We start from the raw sequence: 23,178 nt of genomic DNA on the forward strand, positions 1-23,178 counted from the left end.
CAGAATGGTAAAAAACAGTAAATTGTTATTCTGATTTAACAATGTTTACATTAATAATTTGACTTATATTTGACAGTTGACAGTTATATTGTACCTACTTGTTAATTTTAGTTCTAATAAATTTTGTTGGTTAGTTACATAAATAAATTAAGTAAAAATGAAAAAAGGACTTGTTTTTTGAGGAAGGTGGAAAAACCATATGTATAACATGGGAGTAAAGTGCCTTTTCCTCCCTTGAATGATTACTGCCCTCCGCTACGCGTCGGGCAGTAAACTTCATTCTCGGGAGGAAAAGTAGCACTTTCCTCCCTTGTTATACAAATAGCTATTACTTCTTGCTGTGCTTACCGCATACATACTTGCATTTTGAACAAACTATGGTTGTTTATGCTCACTTATTGGCCTTTTTTCTTTTAGATTTTGCTAATTTGACACATGAATGATCGTCCCTTTCCATTTTTGGATGGTGTTGAAGATATTCAAGGGGATTATTTATAGTCACTGTCCAGTTTTTATAAAAGTATGAGGAAATGAATTAAATTATAGAAATGCTAATTATGCCATCTAATAGGGCAATAGTATGCCGACAACTATTAATTAGATATTTGAGATTTTTAGGAACAAAGGTATTTAGACAATCGGATGTAATACAATGTTGTAGATACTTTTTAACCCTCCTTGGTCCTTCTAGGGTTAAGAGAGCTAAAGTTAGCCAACGACTCTCCAGTCCACGGAGTGTCCCACTCGACCACACTTGCTATTAAAAAGAAAAACTGAGGGTTGATGCGGAGTTTTGACGTTGTGGGGGGGGGGGTCAATTTTCGTTGGAACGCACTCTATAGAAACCTTCCCAACGTTGTGTCAAATTTATACGATTGTAATTTTAACAGTAGTGTATGTATACGTGCGCGAACAAAAATAATGGATTTGGATTAAAATCAAATTTAAATAATAATAGTTTTACCTTGACCAACGTCAGGATTTGCAGCTGGTACCTGAAAATAAAATATAATAATTATAAATTAAAAACGATCATAATTACAGTTGAGTCCGCGAGTCTTTACCCGTGCGTCATTAATACCTGGCGAGATAAAACACAAACTTTTTATCTAGCATCATTCTCTTCCACGCATGAAACTCATGACAAACCAGCTGCCGTTTGTTATTAAGTAAAGACACATGTTATTTTTATGAACCATCTAGACTCAGTGCATTGAAAAGAGATAGGTACAAAAAAAAGACGATTCGGTATGTTTTCATATTTTAAGCACAATTTGTTTGACGTTTCTGCTTTGTTTATTTTTGTGGCTGTCAGTCAGTTGAATTTTTTGCGGTTTTTGTCTAATTTTTGCGTTTTTAAGTTTCTTTATATTACACAAACAGTTGTTTTCACAACTAATTTTATATTGGGCTCTGAAATTTTAAGGTAAATAATTATATTTTGGCAATTAATATTTAAAACATACAAAGCTAACGTCATTCACACAGTAAAGAAATTGTGTTTAGATTTCCGTCAAAGTGAATAAAATAACAAAAATAAAATATGGTATTGAATTTTTTTATAAATTGTTTATTTATTTATTAATCAATAATAATAAAAGAATTTATTAAGCTACTTCAAATGTAGCTATAATTCTGCACAAAAATTTTGAAGCAAAACTTACATTTGACATTCTATATATTTGATAACGTCAAATTTTAAAATAAATCCCGTAATCGGAACAGTAGCCACTTTCTGTCAGTTGTTGTTACGTGAAATAGATTTCCGACTTATTTCGTATGCTTTAAATGATGACGCACGGGTAAAGACTCGCGGACTCAACTGTATACAGGGTGTTTGGTAAAGAATGGGCCATAGCTTAACCTTAGATTCCTAAGCTTAAAATAGGTCGACTTAACCTACCTTATCTTAATACGAAAGTTGATAATAACCGAAATACAGGGTGTCAAATTAAAACTTTTATTTTATTTATTCTTGAATATTTCCTAACAGGAATGGCAAAATAACTCGAAATTTGGTAAGCTGGGGTTTCTTGAGACGTGAAATCTAAATTCGCTACCAAAAACGATATATTACCCAGAGGGCGGCACATAGGCCCTGCAGCGCTCATTTAATAGGTTAATTTTTTTTTGTCATCCACTCTACATACGTTTTGAATCAAAATTTTTATTATCTTAATATTTTTACTTTACCTAATATTTACTTAATATTTTTACCTAATGCGTTTGCCAGACAATTAAATGTGCGTCTTTGAAGTGCGTCAAGACGTCTTTGAAGTGCGTAGACTAAAACGGCAACTGCCGTCCGACTTGACCAACTAAATGTAATTAAGTGTATTCAGACGGATAAAATTTTAGTTTTAGAATAATTTTAAAGAGGTTACTCACTGGAGTAACTCTTTGTACTCAATGGAGTTAATAAAAAATATCGTAAATTTCTTCAAATGAAATTTGCGATGCAATGACATAAATATGAGAACTGGTCATTTTGGTTATAAGTTTATTTTTCGGGTCTTACTAAAATGATATTATGCAAAAAAGTATGTTACATCGCAGATCTAAAATGCGTTTATCTCGAAAACGGTGAGATTAGCGAAAATAATGTAGTATACCTTTTTAAAGTAGAAATGTTAAAAAAATACAAATTTTCATTCAAAAATATGTAGAGAGGGGGATAAAAAAATTGAACGTTTTAAATGAGCGGAAAGACGTATGTAGCTGCCTTTGCTGGGAAATATTCAAGAATAAATAAAATAAAAGTTTAACTTTGACACCCTGTATTTCGGTTATTATCAACTTTTGTACTAAGGTAATCGACCTATTTTAAGCTCAGGAATCTAAGGTTAAGTTATGGCTCATTCTTTACCAAATACCCTGTATATAATCAGTGATTAAAAGCAGGGTGATTTATTCCTGGGGTAAATGGGGACATTGCTGTTGTGCTTATTTTTATTTACACAGGGAGTTGAACTTGTTACGATTTTAATACAAAATTGGTTATAACTTTGTAAATACCCTGTATAACATAACACACCTTTATATTTTTGTGATGGAGAAGTTAACAGGATTTAGAATATAAAATAAAATATAGAGTGTTCCATTTAAAAAACAAATTTGGTCTGCACTGTGTTATCGAAAAACCTGTAGGTAACATTCTAACTAATTTGGTAATGTGAAGCTCAAAGTTGGCTACAATTTTTGTTATTAACTTTTATTGCTATCTATTACTATAGCGGATCTATTGAGCTTTACCCCACTAATCAATCACCCTGTATAATTATATACAGTGCATTCGTAAAGTGTGTAAACGGTCTATTATCTCATGACTTAATTATTTTCAGAGTTATAGCTCTGACAGGTCGATTTTTATTTTTAAATTATGATTTTTTGACGTATATCCCATAATAGTGACGTCATCGATTTGGGCATAATGACGCCACCGATGATTTTGTTTTAATAGGAATAGTGGTCGTGTGGTCGAAAGGTAATTCAATTATGTATTCAGTAATATAAACAATAACATCATTATGTATACCAGGTGGCCAAAAAAATTACTTTTGAATTAAATTAGTTACTGCAAGAAAAAAGAATATATGTAATTTATTTAACTCAAAATACATTTTACTTTTGTCACAAAAGAGAATAAAAAATGTTTATTTGACACATAATCACATAAACATTACTTTTCACTTAATTTAAATGTTCAAACTGTTAAGGGGCAGGTGTGTGGCTGTTTGACATTTAATTTAAGCGAAAAGCAATGTTTATTTATGAAATAAACATTGTTTTTCATTATACAGGGTGAGCCACGCTCAACGGGACGGAGCCTACCGGGGAAACGGCTAAAGATATTAAAAATTTCTTCCGTAGGAATACGTAGGTCAGTACCGGCTACAAATTAAAATTTGTGAATTATATACAGGGTGTCCCAATTTAGCGTAATGATATAAAGTTATATATTTTTAAATAAAACAACCTATATTTCACTTTAATTTTGAATTCTACTGAACAAAATAATGTTAGTTTATTCAACATTCTCTATACCTATTTTTGACAGGTTTCGATTTATTTGGGTTTTTCTGAAAATGTACTACTCGCGAAATTATTAATTACACATTATCGTATTAATTTTAATTCACGTCTTTTTGTCAGTTAATTGTCAACTGTCCATGCTTTACATCAGAATAATTACTATTTGAAACTAATCTACAGAATGTTCGCAATCTGAAGTGTCAATGCTGTACAATATTTTGTATAATTACTCTATTAACTTAAAAGGGACACACTGTATTTTACTTTAATTTTGAATTCTAATCACAAAAATAGTATTACTTTATTAAACAATCCCTATACCTATCATTGATAATTTGCGATTTATTTGCGTTTTTTTTGAAAATGAATTCTTGAAATTAATTATTATTATTAATTATTCCGAATTCTTGATATTAATTAATTACACGTTAATTTACAATTTATTACATAAAGTTCTACTCTAACTTTAACAAAACACCCTGTATTTGAATGCTGTAACAAGTATTATAATCAAACTATTATAAAATTTTATATTAATATCTAGTATCTTCAGATCTATTTGCATTATGTCACCTGGAACATTAAATGTAGTTAATTACATAGCTCATTATACATTATAAAGAATGCCATGAAAAAACAAAAGGTACCTAGCTGTCAAACTAATAGTCAAACTAATAACTGTATTGCTTTCAATTAATAGAAATGTCAGATTATTCAATTAAATAACGGAGTAAATATGATTTAAGTACTGGGTGAATGTGATCAAAACAGTTTGTTAGCATCAAGAGTCTATGCTGAGAGATTTCCCTTAAAACGTCATTCTCGTAAAGAAGTATTTAAAAGAGTCATAACAGGGTTTAGTGAAACTGGAAGTGTTGTTTATCCTAAACGAAAATTGATAAATCCCATAACTGAAGATGAAAATACCGAATTAGAAGTTATTCAATCAGTTATTGAAAATCCAAATACAAGTGGTACGTTCCATGTCAAATCACTCAGGCAAAAAATTTTGGATCTCCGATTTGTCTGAAAATTGGAATATAGCTTCTGCGGGACGTAAAAATAAGATATTTAAGGTCAAAAAATCTTTTTCTTCTTTTTTTCTCAAAATGTTATTTTATGCGATTTTACAGTGATTTGGTGTTTATTTAAACAAATTTGCATTTTCTGTCGTAAATTATCAATGAAAAACATAATATTTTAATAGAAAGGACTCAAAAATGTCATTATATGGCATTATAACAAGTTATTTTGAATCAAAACAAGTTTTTGATCAAATGTTATAGTGTAAAAAACGTTAAAATACCGTTTTTTACATTTTCCTCCATTCCCAAAATACATCATCATCGATTTGGCTGAAAATTTGCCCACAGATATCCAAAAGATATGACTTCAAGTGGTTAGAAGGATTTGAATTATATTACAATACCAAAAAAGTTACATGCAGTAATATCAGACTCAAAAGTATATATTAGTCCAGTCGGGATAGCATTTGACCTTGAATGGCGAGCTGCCCAAAATTTTATTTTCCTGATCTTTAGGGAAGTCAATAGTAGCCTAAATTTATAATCACGAATGAATTCCTCCGTTACGTTAGCCGCCATCTTGATTTTAAAGGAGAACCTGTTTTGCTCAATATCTCCGCCATTTTTAACTTTTCGACAAAAATGGTAGGAACTGAAATTGTTCCAAATAAATCGTATTTACAATTATTACAATTTCTTTTTAACAATTTTTGTTGTAAGGTCGATATTTTCGAGTTAATTGTACTTACAGTAGACGCCAATATTTTTGACTATAATATTGCATGTAACTTTTTTGGTATTGTAATATAATTCAAATCCTTCTCACCACTACTTAAAGTCCCATGTTTTGTCTATCTGTGGGCAAATTTTCAGCCAAATCAATTATGACGTATTTTGGGAATGGAGAAAATGTAAAAACCGTATTTTAACGTTTTCTAGACTATAAAATTTGATCAAAAGCTTGTTTTGAATGAAAGTAACTTGTTATAATGCCAAATAATGACATTTTTAAATCCCTTCTATTAAAATATTATGTTTCCCATTGATACTTTACGATAGAAAATGCAAATTTGTATAAATAAACACCAAATCACTGTAAAATCGCATAAAATAACATTTTGAGAAAAAAATAAGAAGAAGATTTTTTGACCTTAATTATCTTATTTTTACGTCCCGCAGAAGCTATATACCAATTTTCAGACAAATCGGAGGTCCAAATTTTTTTTTGCTCCAAAATTGAGTGATTTGAAATGGAATGACCCACGTACAAGGACGATGGCCAGGGAGATTAAAGTAAACCAAACTAGTATACGCAGAATTCTTAAAAAATATAAATATCACCCACACAATATTCAAATGCATCAGCATTTGTATGGAACTGATTTTGAACGTAGGTTAGAGTTTTGTTTGTGGTTTCGAGACCAAACGGGAGCAGATCAATATTTTTTTGATAAAATTTTATTCACTGATGTGTCTAATTTCCATAATAATGGACTCGTGAATCGACATAACTTTCACTATTATAATACGGAAAATCAACATAAATATGGATGTATTGATCGACAAAACCGATGGTCCCTTAATGTGTATGGTGGAATAATAGGAGAACATGTGATAGGACCGTATTTTTTAATGGCCATTTAAATGGAAAAAAGTTTTTAAGATTTCTACGAAGAGGGTTTTCAATACTTTGGCAAAATATCCCTTTAAATATTAGAAGAACAATGTGTCTGCAGCTAGACGGTGCTCCAGCACATTATACGCGTAATGTTAGAGAATATTTAGACAGAAAATTTCGCGGAAAGTGGATAGGTAGGGATGGTGCTCTCAATTGGCCCCCTAGATCACCTGGGTTAACATCAATGGACTTTTTTTGGGGATATATTAAAAGTTTGGTTTATCAAACTCCACCTACAACCGCTGAAGACATGAAAACGGGTATTCGTAATGCGTTTGCAACAGTTACAGTTACTCCAGAAATGTTAAGAAAAGTAAAACACAATTTTAAACACAGAGTGAGGTTATGTATTGAAGAAAATGGAGACCATTCTGAACATTTAATGTAAATTAATTTTTTCCAGTGTGTTTTGTTTAACTTTATGTAATAAAGTGTAATTAATTAATTTCAAGAATAGTGCATTTTCAAAAAAAAAAACGCAATAAATCGAAAATTATCAAAGATAGGTATAGGGATTGTTTAATTAAGTAATATTATTTTTTTGATTAGAATTCAAAATTTAAGTAAAACACAGGGTGTCCCATTTAAGTTAAGAAAATAATTATACAAAATATTATACAGCATTGACACTTCAGATTGCGAACACTCTGTAGATTAGTTTCAAATGGTAATTATTCTGATGTAAAGCATGGACAGTTGACAATTAACTGACAAAAAGGCGTTAATTAAAATTTATGCGATAATGTTTAATTAATTAATTTCGCGAATAGTACATTTTCAGAAAATCCCAAATAAATCGAAACCTGTCAAAAATAGGTATAGGGAATATTGAATAAAGTAACATTACTTTGTTCAGTAGAATTCAAAATTAAAGTGAAATATAGGTTGTTCCATTTAAAAATATATAACTTTATATCATTACGCCAAATTGGGACACCCTGTATATATTTCACAAATTTTAATTTGTAGCCGGTACTGACCTACGTATTCCTACGGAAGGAATTTTTAATATCTTTAGCCGTTTCCCCGGTAGGCTCCGTCCCGTTGAGCGTGGCTCACCCTGTATGTGGCATCATTAAAATGTATTTAGAGCTAAATTAATTACATAGATTCTTCTTTTTGCGTCAATTATTTTAATTCAAAAATTATTTTTGGCCACCCTGTATGAATAATGATGTTAAATTGAATCACCTTTCAAATGAGCTACCACGCGACACTATTACCATTTAAAAAAAATCATCGATGACGTCATTACGCCCAAATCGATGACGTCATTACGCCCAAATCGATGACGTCACTATTTTGTACTATACGTCAAAAAATCATAATTTAAAAATAAAAATCGACATGTTGTAACGGTTCACGTTACGAAATTAGCTCTTTAATTATTTTTATAATTATTTTCTCTTGATCTCTTAATTATTTTCTCTAATTTTCGCGTAATTAACCATTTCTAATTATTATCTTTTATATTTAAAATTTCGTGCAACGATGCCACACCTAATTATGTTGGTATCACTGGTTGAATTTGTAATATACGCACCTAGCGGAGAATTTGATTTCGTTTGGAATTTGATTGTAATAATTTATATCCTTATATCCTACACACTATGATTCTGGAATTTGTTTGGAATATTGATGTATGTATGAATTCTTGAGTCTTTCATATTTCTTCTTATGAACTAGTCTGTCATTACTCTGTCAATGCTAGTTGGTGAATACGTGGGTTCGAAATTCAGCAACTGATCACTGCTATCCGATTTCGTAATCTATGTCTTTCATGGCAGAGTAGGCAGATGTTAATCCATCATAATATTTCTGGTCAGGAAATGTCTGCAGCAGGTCCTAACCATTCTTGTGTAATTAGTCCAATTATTCCAGTTACATTTTTACCATTTGATAGGGAAGTATTTAGTTTATATTATGTCTCTTACTTCATAGTATGTTTGTTTGTTGACTATTCCTATACATAGTAGGTTCGTTAATTCAGTGTTTGAGGTGTTTGTACAAATGAGTTTTTCTTTTGAGTATATTCCCAAATCTTTCCTTAGGCATGATTTGTTATTTAGATTCGGGAATATTTCCTAGATAATGTTATGTATGTGAGAACACATGGATCTACAGTTTTATTAAAAATTGGTTGCTCGTTCTCGTCATATTTTTTTTCCTATCATCTATCATGGTGTCATAGAACTTATAAGTTCACCATCTATTATTTTTCTTTCTTACTTATTATTACATAATTAGTTGGTACTTTATCTGTGTCTGGTTATTCTCATACATCTGTTGTAGCAACATGCTATAGTTCGCGAATAGCAGCATGAATTCAGTGTATGTAGTTTCTAGATTACTTTAGTCAATGGACTTCAGGTATTTATGTTACTTTTGGTTTAGTTTGGGTACATCTCTTTTACTTAGTCTGTATAAGTGTGACGAACACTGCTTCACACTGTTATTAATTTTTGTTTTGACTTATTTTGATTAGTTAGTTTGGATAGGCTCATATTACCGGATGAGGGTGTATGTAGACCTAATTTATTTATTTTGTTCAGTATCATTTACCATTGGATCCAATAATTTAGTTTATTTAGTATGTATTGGTAAGAATTGGTCCATAAATTTGCCTGATCGTTCTTCTTTGGATATGCTCTTATATACATCTGGTGTCCATTGATAGTCCGATTCTGGATAAGTGTCCGATTCTTCACTTATTTTGTTATTTGGTTTGATAGGCTCGTATTACCGGATGTGGGTGTACGTAGACCTGATTTGTTTATGTGGTTTAGTATTGGTGTGAATTGGTCCATAAATCTTCCTGGTCGTTCTTCTTTGGATATGCTTTTATGAATCTGGTGTCCACTGATAGTCCGACTTTGGATTAAGTGTCCGATTCCCCATTTATTTTGGTTATTGACTTTTGGATTCCTTTGGTATGTTTATTATTAGTATTATTTGGCATTGGTGAGAATTGTTCCCTAAATCTTCCTGATTGTTCTTCTCTGGATATACTATTATGAATCTGGTGTCCATTGTTAGTTCAATTTTGGACTAAGTGTTCAATTCTTTACTTATTTTAGTTACTAATTTTTTTAGTCACTTTGGTATATTTACTTGTGATATGGTGCGGATTGGCTTACACCTTTTCCTGGTTGTTCCGTTCTTGGATATACCCTTTATAAATCTGATGTCCATAGATAGTTCAATTTTAGTTTTAGTGCCCAATTGGACACTTAGTGTTATTATGAAATTTAGTACAGTATTTAGTTTGTTTGACTTCTAAGCAATATTATGTCAATATTTGGTAGCAGAGAGTAACATTTTAATATGAGTTTGAGTCATATACCTATTTATTTCTTTTTCTTTGATCCTTAGTTTATGTTTAGTGGTAATCTTGCGAATCAACGTGGATTGTTAGACTATGTATTGCAAATTTAGTTGTTAATATTTTGAAGTTTAGAAAAAAAATTTTGATAATTTTTTTTTCTCCGAGTAGAAGGGGATTGTAACGGTTCACGTTACGAAATTAGCTCTTTAATTATTTTCATAATTATTTTCTCTCGATCTCTTAAATTTCTCTAATTTTCGCGTAATTAATCATTTATAATAATTATCTTTTATATTAAAAATTTCGTGCAACGATGCCACACCTAATTATGTTGGTATCACTGGTTGAATTTGTAATATACGCACCTAGCGGAGAATTTGATTTCATGTTCCGAGTCTTAATTTTGGGGAACAGAGAAATTCCGTGTCACTTTTGGTTGGAGATTCAACGAGTATGGGTGGCGTGTGACAAAATTAGGTCAAATTTAGAGGTTAGACCTCATTTGTTAATAAATCCACGAGGAAAAATTTCCTGTAGTTGGCTGTATACCATTACAAAAACATAAAATCCTTTATAAAAGGTATATTTGTTAAAATCCCTATACAGGGCTACATCAAAGACAGAACTAGTTTTCGATCGGTTGACCGATCATCATCAGTGCAATCCTAAAATGTGTACAACCAGATAAAATAATGCAAAGTATTTAAAATGTTGACTAAGGTTATAAAAAGTTATAGGTTATACTCACTTAGAAACTACATGCAAGCCACCAAAATAAAAATAACAGGGTAAAAACCCTTTACAATTGATCCGTCATCGGAACATATGACAAAGATGTGAATTATAACATGGATGATTAAGATATCCAATGTTTTTCGCCCGAGGTACCAATGAGCTCTATCTGACAAGTTCACATCATGACTGTATGGAAGCAAGTGATTTTGATAACGGAAATTCTGAATGGTGACATGACAGGAATGACAGTTCCACAGGAAGTTATAATTTCCCTGTTGTTTTGTGGTATTTATTGTAAAATTTGTTAAATTAATAACAATAAAAACAGTCGTTCCCACTGTGGTAGATAGTCTGTAAAAATGGAAATAGACTTGATGTAAATGTTAAAATATTGTAATGGAGGAAGTAGGCAAACCACATTACACATAATACAGAAAACTCAATAAACATTATCAAACCCTTTATATGTGATATCTAGGGCTTAGAAAAGCAGTTGTGTGTTTATTTAAAAGTTATCAATTATATTAGAATAATTGGAAGTTGTTATAGTATGTGGAAGTACCATAAAAATCACTGGGTGGGTGACAAAGGTGTAGAACTGTTTTCTGATCTGGGAGGGATATATAATACAAGCTAAGATACATGCCACCATTTCTCAAGATCCCTGCATATCGCCTGGAACTCTAAGGGTTCGACAAAACAGACCAATATATGAGATAGCTAACATAGGGGAGAGGGGTGGTGTTATAAATTTATGAGAATATAATTAAAATGTAACATGAACGGGACCCAGAAAGAGTAGTGAGACTATTAAATTTAGTTGCAGTATGATTATATGGGGTGGATATAATTAAATTATTGATGAAAATTTAGAGATGAAACGGTATGTATGTGGGTGATGATAGCAGCTATTGGTTTGTGTGTGTATAATTGGATAGTGATAGTGGTTGATGGATAGAGATGAATAAGGAAAGAAAATCATTATGAATTGTGTCAAATCAACTGTAAATGTGGCTATGTGGAAGCGATAGAGTAATAAAGAGGTGAAAAGTACTATTGTAATTAAAAAGAAGTTAAGAAAAAAGTTGTCGATGAAGTGGATAGAAGTCCCGGTTAAACGAAACATGGCGGTTGACACAATTTGGGCTCTTTTGTTTTTCTCTGACTATTTCCAGGTCCTCGTACAAGTCCAACTTCAGAAAGTCTCTTTGGGGGATATTGTGTAGAAGAGAAACATCATCTGGGATGTTCAGAGTATGATTTTTCTCTTTGAGATGTTGTGAGAAGATATTCTCTCTTCTGATGTGTTCAAGAGAGCGAGAAGCAAGTGATCTACAAGTTCTTCCCATGTAGGTGGCATCACAGTCAGAATATTGTAGTTTTTAAACACCACTACGATTCATATAGTTGATAATATCTTTGGTGTTAGATAGAGACTGTCCTATGTTGTTGGATACCTTAAAAGAAATTTGGATGTTTTCTACTGATCTTTTTATAATATTTGAAATATCCCCAGATAGTCGATCTTCGTGAAAAGGTATGGAAGCATAAGTAGGTTTGGTTGTCAAACCCATAGGGAACGTGGCATGTCGTAAGACCCTGAGCTGTCTTTTATGCATGAGCTTGCTTATGATGTGTGGATCGTATCCGTTGTTGAAAGCAATTTGACGTATTATATTTAATTCTTTACTGTAGTTGGATTGTGATAAGGGGATGGTTTCAAGACGGTGTATGTAACTATGAAAAGCAGCAAGTTTGTGTGACATTGGGTGGTTGGAAGATGCTGGGATAACATGGTCGGTCTGTGTTGGTTTCCTTGGTTTCCTGTAGGTACTGAATTCGAAGTGGTCATTTAATCTGGTAATAGTAGGTCGAGAAAATTGATTGATTGAGAAGAATCTAATTCCATGGTAAATTTCATTTGTTAATTAAAATGTGTGAATTTTGAAGTATGGATGACCCAACTTATTTAGGGAAGAAATAAGGAATTAATACAACGGGATTTCTGCATAAAATCATCGTGTCACACGGTAACTAGCGATATCTGTTTTTATAATAATTTTTTTATAACTGTGACATATAATTTTCCAATTAAATCTTATGTGTAAAGTTATTCAGTGAATTTAGTCAGTATCTTTTAATTATTCCAATATCTTATAAGTAATATTCATTCAGAGAAAATCCTAACCTTGATATCTGTATATTTTATTCCAACATCTAATAAGTAGCCTATAATTATTTTAAAAGAAATCATTATCTGTTCTGTATTTAAATCCCAAAGCCACGTCTGTAATTAGAAAAACACATAAATTTTTGTCAAGGTCATATTTTGTCATGTATTCAGTAAGTTTATTTTTAACTAATGGCCTTTTTAAATTACTATCTATCCTAAAAACACTTCCCGAGTTTTTCTTCTTTCCTTTTCTTAATTTGTCGTACAGTGGGAAATTGAAATAAACGGGAATTATATTTTTTGTAGCCACTCATGTGAAAACTTAAAACCACCTCAAACCACCGAGAGGCCAATCTCAAACCACTAGTCACTGGGAGTATGTCATTATGTCATTGCGATCAAGCAATTTTCGTCTGAACACTTGGGCCTACTGAAGGCATGATTTGGGGCCATCCTGGTGCTCATTTCCGAGGATACAACAGCGACCTGTTAGGAGTCGTTTGGTTTGTTTGGCAACAATTAGTGTGGTGATTTTAATAACTGTTGCGTTTTATATTTCAGACTTTTAGTTTAATTTTTAATGTTTATTAATTTTTTTTTCAGATTTAGCTTACCTTTGGTTTTATGATAACATATTTGAATATTAGTGTATTTAGTTCCCAAACTGTTGTATTTACGGTAAGTTCTTGTGCACAGAAATATGCCAAGAAAAGGTTTTAATACTTTATTATTAGTTTGATATTTATTTTGTAATATTAATTGCTTGTTCCCAAATATTTCGTTGTTCATTTGCTTTTTTTTAATTGTTCGGTTTATTCAAGTCGTTGTATATTTATCTAACTTCATTTATTTAGTGTTCATTCATTAGCTTTGATTAATTCATTATTGTATTTTCTCTTAGTCAGGCTTGTGCCTGCTTATTTATAGTTTTCATATTCGTCGGTTTTTAATTTAGTTGTACGTAGCAAGCGTACTATAACCGTTTGGTAAAAGTCTCATGTGAGTTGTACTTATTAAATTTTGTAACAGGCAACATCATTGTTGTTATCTTAGATATAACTTTGTATAACTTTGTCATTTTAGAGTCACATTATATTCAATTTGATTTAACTCAAAGATTTTTAAAAATCTGTTAGTTAATTTTAATAAATGTTTATTTATTTTTTATATCATTTATTTTTATTATTCCTTTATGTTCACATTTACTGATTTAATATATTTAGTATTTGACAGCGGTGGAAGATACCTGGGAGAATGATCGAAGATGATTTTCTTGGCGCCCATGATTTGTTAGTGTTATTTAATTTGTTCTTCTTTAGCAATTCTTTTCCTTTATTTATTTTCAGAACATTATTTTTATCTTAGTATATACCTTTTCTAGTCATCATTATCTACCTTGAGCTACTGTTCTTTCGACAGGCATGCAAACGAGCCGTCTCCATCCTTGAGTGTCAAGTTGTTCTCTTGCATCTCCTGCTAGCCAACTCTATTCAGTTTGCCTCATGTCTATCCATACTTCTATTATCAGTCCATCTATTTCTGCACCTTATTATTTCCTCCCTACATATTACTTCAGCTTTTTCTTAGTATTTTTCTTACTTCAGCTTCTCAACGTAGAAGCCACCTCACTCTCTCTTCATTCTTGTTCCACTAGTTATCTTTTTTTTCCTTACTTCTGTTGGAGTATATCTTTCTCTTTACTTTCACTCCAACAGAAGTTTTTCTTTTTTCTGGTTACAATGTCAGAGCTTTAACTCAGAAAATAATTAAGTCATGAGATAATAGACCGCTTCCACACTTTACGAATGCACTGTATAATAAGAGATTAAATAAATCGAAAACAGATTTGACACAAACATTTTATGGAAAATATTATGGGACGACTTTATCGAAAAATAGTCAATAAGATTACATGACATCAACTTTAACTTAAGGGGCAAGGCGCAAAATGTCGTGTGTCAAAATTTTCAATTTGTTTTACATACATACATACATACATAATCGAAAATCTCTTATACCCGTAGGTATCGAGGTGTACAAGCTCTCTTAAATTTTGTCTAAAAATTTGCGCCACTCTTTTGTGTCTCTAGTTAGTTCCTTCGCCTCACTTCTTGTTTTCCCTCTTTCTTAGAGGATTTCGTTTATGCTTTTGTTCCATGTTTTCCTTGGTCGTCCTCTACGGTTTTTTCGAATCCTGAGAAAACTAATAAGTAAGTATTTTTGAAAAATTTAGACGCAGAACAAAATATTACGTTATAACCGAGGGCAGAAAGTCCCTTAGAATAAATAAAAAGTTTATTTTGAATGAGATATTCGAAATTAAAAATCACACTAAATTTTCTCTTAGTTTTTCACCCGTGTAACTTATTAAAATAAACATTATAGAAGTTTTCAGGTACTTTCGGCCTTCAGTAATAATGTAATCTTTCATTCTGCGTTTAAATTTTTCAGAAATATTTATTAGCTTTCTCAGGACTCGAAAAAATTTAAGCATTTATATTAGGGGAGCAAAGTATGCTAAATGTGCAGTCACTCGAGTGCTTTGGGGACCTATTGGGTTATAAAGAGTAGGTCCTAAAACCAAAAAAAGTTAAGTAAAGTTTTCAATTTTGGTGGGGACTTTCCATTTTTAATTTAATTTTCCATTTCCAACAATGGTTTTTTCCGATTATAACGCCATCTATCCATATTTCGAAAAAATGTTTCGAATAAAAGTTACTTATTTTTACGTAAGGAATCCAAATCTGCAATAAAAATGGGGGCTCATATTTAAGATTTTAAAGTAACCCCCACCCCACCTCCGTGGGGGTCGTGTTTGGTGCCATTCGATACATTTTTCAAAAATATTGAATAAGTGTATTTTACAGTTTTTCGATCTGATGTTCATTTCGCGAAATATCGCGGGATTCGTATTTAAAATATTAAATTTACCCCCCACCCCTCTCCTTGGGAAGTCGTGTTTGGTATCATTCGATAGATTTTAAGAAAATATTGAGCACATATTTTTTAAAAAATAGTTGAAAGACTTATTAGTTTGTACACACTTGAATGAATAAAGGAAATAAAAAATGTAGTATGTCAAAGTGTGTAAATAATTTATTTCTTTAGCTGAGCGCTTTCGACATAAACGTCAGTCAGCTGTTTCTACTAGACCAACAATGGATGGGTGATACCTATGCCATCAAAAAAGTTTTGTGTTTGTGTAACGTGTAATGTGGCCGTTTTTTCTGTTTTTATTGTTTCGGGTTGTACGGAGGACAAAGCATTTCCAACCAAAATTCATATTTATATTCACAAGATGCAAATTTTAACACCTCAATGTTGTAGCGGTACTTTTTTACTATTTGACCATTAGCTCCGATCATGACGTTTATGTCGAAAGCGCTCAGCTAAAGAAATAAATTATTTACACACTTTGACATACTACATTTTTTATTATTTCCTTTATTACATATTTTTTAGTTTTTCGATCAGTCATTCATTTCGCGAAATATTCGCTTTTTTCTTGTGAAACTTTGGGACTCACCCATTTCCTTACGCCCGGCTCAAATCTTCAGATTTTTGAAATATACACTCTTTTGCATGTACTTAACTTACCTTATCTTAATCTGACAATTTCGAGTTTTTTTAAGGATAGATTTTTTTTTCGGGCCCCCCTTAACGAACTCCCCTTTGTTAAGAGCCAATATATGGTAGAGGTATATCTGCCGGGTACCAGGTTTCTCCCCATATGCTAATCTGACGCGCTCGATTAACTGCAAAAATCCCCGCTTGGGCTCCCCTACCTTTAGAACTTCTTGTTCTTCTTCTTCTTATGCAATCCACTAAGGGATGTTCGCGATCACGTTTGACCATTTTTCTCTATCCCTTGCAGTATGTATTAGGTCTCCTATGTTTTTTAGTCCTGTCCATTGTTTGACATTACGGAGCCATGACATTTTCTTCCTGCCCACTCCCCTTTTTTCTTCGATCTTTCCTTCAATTAAGGTTTGCAGAAACTGGTATCTTTTATTTTTAATTAGGTGCCCCAGGTATGCCGTTTTTCTCTGTTTAATTGTGCATAGCAGTTGTCGTTCTGTCCCAATTCTTCTCAGGATTTCTTCATTTGTTATTCCATATATTTATTCCATTTGTTATTCCTTCATCCATATATTATGATTGCTCGAGCCACTATGTAGATTTTAACAATCGCACGATCAAAATTCTTATATTGTAAAAAGTCGCAAGATTTCTACCGAACGTCATTTTAAACAGAAAGAAAAATCGCGTTTTTTCGTGTTTTTTTTTGTTTCGATTTCTGGAATATCTTTTTGTGAAAAAGAATTATTTTTGACTTTATAAAATGACATTTCGATAGTAAATTTAATATTGAATAACTTTTCTGTTCTACACAGGACAGAAACGCAAAAGGAATGAATATGAAAATATCAGCCCAAAAAACAAAAAGCTTAGTAATTGCCAAAGAACCAATAAGATGCAAATTGGAGTTAGACCATCAAATTATACAACAAGTAATGACTTTCAAATATCTGGAAATTAATCTATCAGCCGACAACAATATTGAAGAAGAGGTAAAAGACCAAATAATTAAAGCCAGTAGAACGGCCGAATGCCTAAACGACACAATTTGGAAAAACAAACACCTAAGATTGGAAGCAAAGGCCCGAATATATTATAATTCAGTTATTGGGCCAGTTATAACTTACACGGCCGAAAGAAGACCAGATACAAGCAAAACAGGAAGACATCTGGAGACCAACGAAATGAAGATCTTAAGAAGGATTGCTGGAAAAGGACTACAGGATAGGGTAAGAAGTGAGGAAATTCGACGCATATGTGGAGTAGACAATATACATACCTGGGTAAAGAACAGAAAAGAAGTATGGAATGAGCACATAAGCAGGATGTCTGAATCAAGGATAGTAAGAATAGCCAGGGACAAGCCACAATTGGGCAGGAGAACTGTAGGACGCCCAAGGAAGAGATAGAATGAAAACTTAGGGGCAGAATGAAAGGCACCGTTGAAGAAAAACAGGCAGTACTGCCTATATAAAAGAAGAAGAAGAAGAAGAAGAAAAAGAGAACAGAAACAAGAAACATAAGACAACAAAGAAGCGAAATGAAAGAACTAGTTGAAGTAGAACACATAAAAGAGGATACATGGGTGGCCTTCCTGACAGAAATGTTTAAAAAAGAAAACGAAGAATCTTTACCAGTAACGTCAAATATAATAACTAATGAACAGACCGAAATCTCCCAAATAGAAGTGAACAAGGAATAAACAAATTAAAAAATAGAAAGTCACCAGGGGAAGATCAAATACCAAATGAACTTTTAAAATATGGTGGTGATTACCTTATACAACAACTGCAACTTTTTATTCATAAAATAATCACCACGGACAGAATACCAGATGAATAGTGGGGGAGATCATGCTAATGTTCTTCAAGAAAGGAGATAAGAAATGCTTCAATAATTATCGAGCTACAAATCTTTTAAATACGACACTCAAATTGACTAAAAGGATTATAGCCACAAAGATAAACGAACGAATAACTCTGCAAGAGAAACAGCAAGGATTTCGGACAGGAAGATCATGCACAGATGCAGTTTTTGTAGTAAGACAAATAAAAGAAAAGTCGCTGGAATAAAACAAACCAACAAAATATGTGCCTGATAGATCTGAAGAAAATTTTTGATTGAGTTGGAATTCGGGACGTGATACGTTTACTATACGAAAGGGGAATATCACTGGATTTACTAAAAACCACTTAGAATATAAAGATAACATAGCTATGGTAAGATGTAAAGGAAAACTGTCGCAACTTACCAAGTATGAAACTGCCATTAGATAAGAAGATTCCCTGAGCCCATTAATATTTTTTAATCTGATAATGGATAAAGAAAGTTAAAAACGATGAGGATATAGAATGGGAGAAAAGGTAATAAAGAGAATATGCTACGCCGGCGATCCCAAAATAACATCCGAAAATGAAGATGACCTACAAAGATTAATTAAACAATTCGAAGACACGGCGCTGATATACAACATGGTGATCTCAACAGAGAAAACTAAATCGATAGTGATATCAGCGGAACCGAGACGATATAAACCGGTCGTAAATAACCAAATAATAGAACAAGTGATGAAAACGGAATACTTGGGAATAAAACTGTCAAGGAAAGAAGAAGTACAAAAACAAGTTAACGTGGCGAACAGAGCAGCAGGATGTCTTAACAATACAATCTGGAGAAACAAATAGGTATATACCTCATAACGGAAACGAAAACCAGGATATATAAATCAACTTTCGATAATGACGTGCACAGTGGAAACAAGAGCGGATACGGCGAAAACACAAAGACTGCTGGAAACAGCAGAAATGTAAGTCTTACGAAAAATAAAAAACCATACTCTAATAGATAGAGTAAGAAATGAGGAAATATGAGCGGGATGTGATGTAGAAGAAATAAACATGTGGACCAAAAGAAGAAAAATAGAATGGAGTCAACACATAGAAAGAATGGCAGAAAATAGAATAGAATGAATAGCAAGAGACAAATCGCCAAATGGAAGAAGATCATTGTGACGACCGAGGAAAAGATGGTCAGACAATGTCAATTGAGGCTAAAAACCAAAGTAAAACAGGCATTGAGCCGATTTATAAAGTGGGAAGAAGAGGAAGAACTTTTCTGTAGATCTATTTATAGAAAAGTGCATTACAACACCCTATTATATATAGGGACTAATTCACGCCTTTCTCATAAAAGCACCCCTTTAAATGTCCATTGTACATATGAAAGAGTAAAACATTTTTAGTTTAACCTTTAATGTTGGAGTAAAACTTTTAATGTTGTAGATTCTTGTATATATTTTTTATGTAATCAATAAAATGTTATTTCATTAGATGGTTCTTGATAATGTATTAAATAGATGTAAAATAGGTGCTAAGATCTTTTTTTTATAAAAATGGTATATCATATAACAAAAAAGGCAAGAAAGATTTTTTATCACAAATTGAATAAGGAATTCAAAAATGATTTTTATTTTGATATATCCAAACGGCGTAATATTTTGTTTTTTTTTTAATTTCGGTATGCTAGCGAGATATATATTACATATAAAAGACATAAAAGTGCCATAAATGCAGCAGAAATGAAGCAGCTGAGAAAAATAGCTGGAAAGACGAAGATGGACAGGGAAAGGAACGAAATCATCAGAAACGTTCTAAGACAGGAACCAATAGAGAAAAAAATTGAAAAAAGAAAACTGAATCGGTTTGGACATATAACTAGAATGAACGAGAACATACTAATAAAGGTGACAGGTGTCAAAAGACAAAGGAAAAGAAGAAGGGGCTGACCTAGAAAGGGGTGGATGGAGCAAATCGAGGAAATCGGGACCAAGAGAGAAAAGACAGTGCAACAGATGAAGGAAATGGCATTAGACCGGAAGGCGTGGAAGAAATGGGTAAAACGTGAATAGATGATACCAAAGTCCGACGCTCTTATAGGGCATAAGGACAGCGAGAAGAAGAAGAAGAAAAAAATTCAGACGATTACCCTGTGCGCGCCAATGATGCATATACAATTTTTAATGATATGTCAAAAACGCACAATAAGTATTTGTTAATCCCCATCAAACTCTATTTGCATTTCTCCACCGGTTTCAAGGTAGTAAATTAATTGTTAGTTTGTAATAAAAATTTAACACCCTGTATCTCGAAAACGAATCAATTGCGGATATACATTTATATATACAACTCTCATTATTTTTTCATGCAGAATCATCCCCTCAATGTTGTCGAACTTATTTACTAACACCTTGTATAGTATGAAGTCATTTTTATTTGTTTATACTACTTACTTCTTCAGCCGGAGACTGAGAGACACCAAACTTGACACATATTAAGAGAAGAACCACAAACGAGATCATTGTGATTTATTAAAATAAGATCAAATGGTTTGGCTATTTATAAGTTTGAATATACAGGAAAAGATATTAACCAGTTTGAGGTGTTTCTTATCTTAAATAACTGCAACTTTTTAAAAAGATGTTATTTTATCATTTTTGTGGTTATCTTCAGCGTTATTTAGTTGATTGCACGTTAAAAAATCTCTAGTACAAATGTTTATTAAATTATCACACTAGAATATTTGTATATCGACCTAAAAGAAAGAATTTTCGTAGTATACTAAAATATAAGTGGATATTAAGGTCTTTAAAACACGCGCGATTTTTCTAAATTTTTCACGCGCGGTTTTTCACGCTCGAAATAGAGCAAGTGTTTTAAAAATCAGTTATCCACGAATACTTTTTTATACGCTAATTCGCTATTTTTTATTGGTACGCTTTAAAATCATGTATTATTATTACAAAAAATTAAAATAAGAGCTAATAACGTATGTCCCTAAAGTTTTCGGAAAAAATAAATATGTATTTTCTAGTTGTAAGTTATGCATTAAGTTTATTTTAATATCTAAATATAGCATATTAACTCTACATATTTAAGGTTTAGAATGTATTTTTAAAGAACAGAAAGAGGTCTGAGATCTTCGATGCCACGTAAATTTGGTCTTGCATGTGCAATAAGCCTTTGGACTGTTTCTTAATCGATCTCACGAAATTTTTGCAAAATTTTTCGCCTTAGCTGACCTTCATTTTGGGCTTTCCAGCCATTATTATCCACCATTCGACTCAAAACAGCCCAAAACTCTTCTATAGGCCTCGCCTGAGGCACGTTTGAAGAGTTGTCGCGCTTGGGAACAAAATTTATATTTTGAGCAGTCAACCAATCCGTCGTTCTCCTGGCGGAATGGCATGACGCTAGGTCGGGCCAAAATATGATTTCATCATTGGGGTGATGAGTATTTATAAATTGAACAAACTTTGTAGGACACCTCTCAACGTAAATGTCAGCATTGAGAGCTTTACCGCGAACACGTCCCACAAACGGCTGTGACACACCAGCTTCTGAGATGGCACACCATACCGGTCCGATTGCGTCCGGTGCATCTTGTACATTGTGTGTATAAAATCCGTCATTGCCCTTCATTTTGGAATTGGATAAAATAAAATCCTTTTTTTTTTTTGTTTTATTTGATTTAGGATTAAACCATGCGGCCAGAAAAAAAGTAAGTAGTACATATATAAACATAATATATCTTATCTAAACTATCTAATTAGTAATTTAAGTTAAGGTTATCTAAGTCTGATCGACCTTTTTGTTAAGAATAGATATAATAACCATTTTTTTTTTAAAGTGAATTTTTGTTAAATTAATCTTAATAAACATTTTGGGATAAGGACAAGGGTCACACTTTTGTCATCCAAGGGTTTTTCTTAGCATTTTTATTAATTATTGATTATACCTATATACCCACCCCACACGGTAAGGCAGGCATGTATGCAATCAAAAGGCAATACATTTAAAGTTACAAGCCTAATCTAGTCATTCTATAACTTAATTTTACAGTCATATAGGAAAAACAAAATAAAATCAAAAATACGTTTATCACTCAGTGCCAAAAGATACATAACATTATAGGGACCGTAAACGTTTAAACTTTTTAAATTTTGTGTAAGAATGTCCGACTGATGTGTGTACTTCTTACAATTAAAAAAAGAATGTGTGTGTACTTTGTACGCACGTAAGAAGTTATACTTCTATTATAATATAATTTCAACGAAATAAATATACCTACTTAACAGTTACAATACAAAAAATTAACAATAATTACCAGAAATGAACCAAAACTTAACAATGCCAAGTATTAAAAAAAAAGAAAAATATATGAATCGTCCGGGATTTGAACCCGCAATCTCGCGATTTTTTGATCTCTGGTCCAATGCTCTACCAACAAGACCATCAAGCCGCATGCTACTTACCTTTCAGATATAGATAATTATACATTACTGTGACAAGTGAAATATAAAAATAGATGTTTTATTATTTTACGCCCAAGGAAGACATCCAAAGACACAAAATTATAATAAAAAACCTTTTAAACCACCTTTTTCAAATTGCGCAAGTTGTATTATTAATATTAATGTTAATAAATGAAATATGAATATTTTGACGTTTCACAATTTGACAATTCACTTTTAACTGCAGTGCCTTAAAAATTTTAAAGCACTAGTGCCTTAAAGTAGCATTTTTAACGCTCCTATGGAGTTCGAAAATTTGCATTTTTAACACGTTTGTAGAAA

At 32.1% G+C, this 23,178-nt stretch overlaps 1 protein-coding gene across 1 annotated transcript in view; it reads right to left on the bottom strand.

Annotated features, from left to right (window-relative positions):
- Positions 1 to 20,903, bottom strand: part of LOC114345097 (microfibril-associated glycoprotein 4-like) — a 56,975-nt gene extending 36,072 nt beyond the window's left edge. The window contains exons 1-2 of the mRNA XM_050662371.1: positions 20,836 to 20,903; positions 965 to 995 (exon numbers count right to left, since the gene is read on the bottom strand). The gene's annotated coding sequence lies outside the window, so the exon portion shown is untranslated. The remainder of the gene's footprint in view (positions 1 to 964; positions 996 to 20,835) is intronic.
- Between the last annotated feature and the right edge of the window lie 2,275 nt (positions 20,904 to 23,178).

Source organism: Diabrotica virgifera, chromosome 9 (genome assembly GCF_917563875.1).
Source record: "Diabrotica virgifera virgifera chromosome 9, PGI_DIABVI_V3a".
Lineage (NCBI taxonomy): Eukaryota > Metazoa > Arthropoda > Insecta > Coleoptera > Chrysomelidae > Diabrotica > Diabrotica virgifera.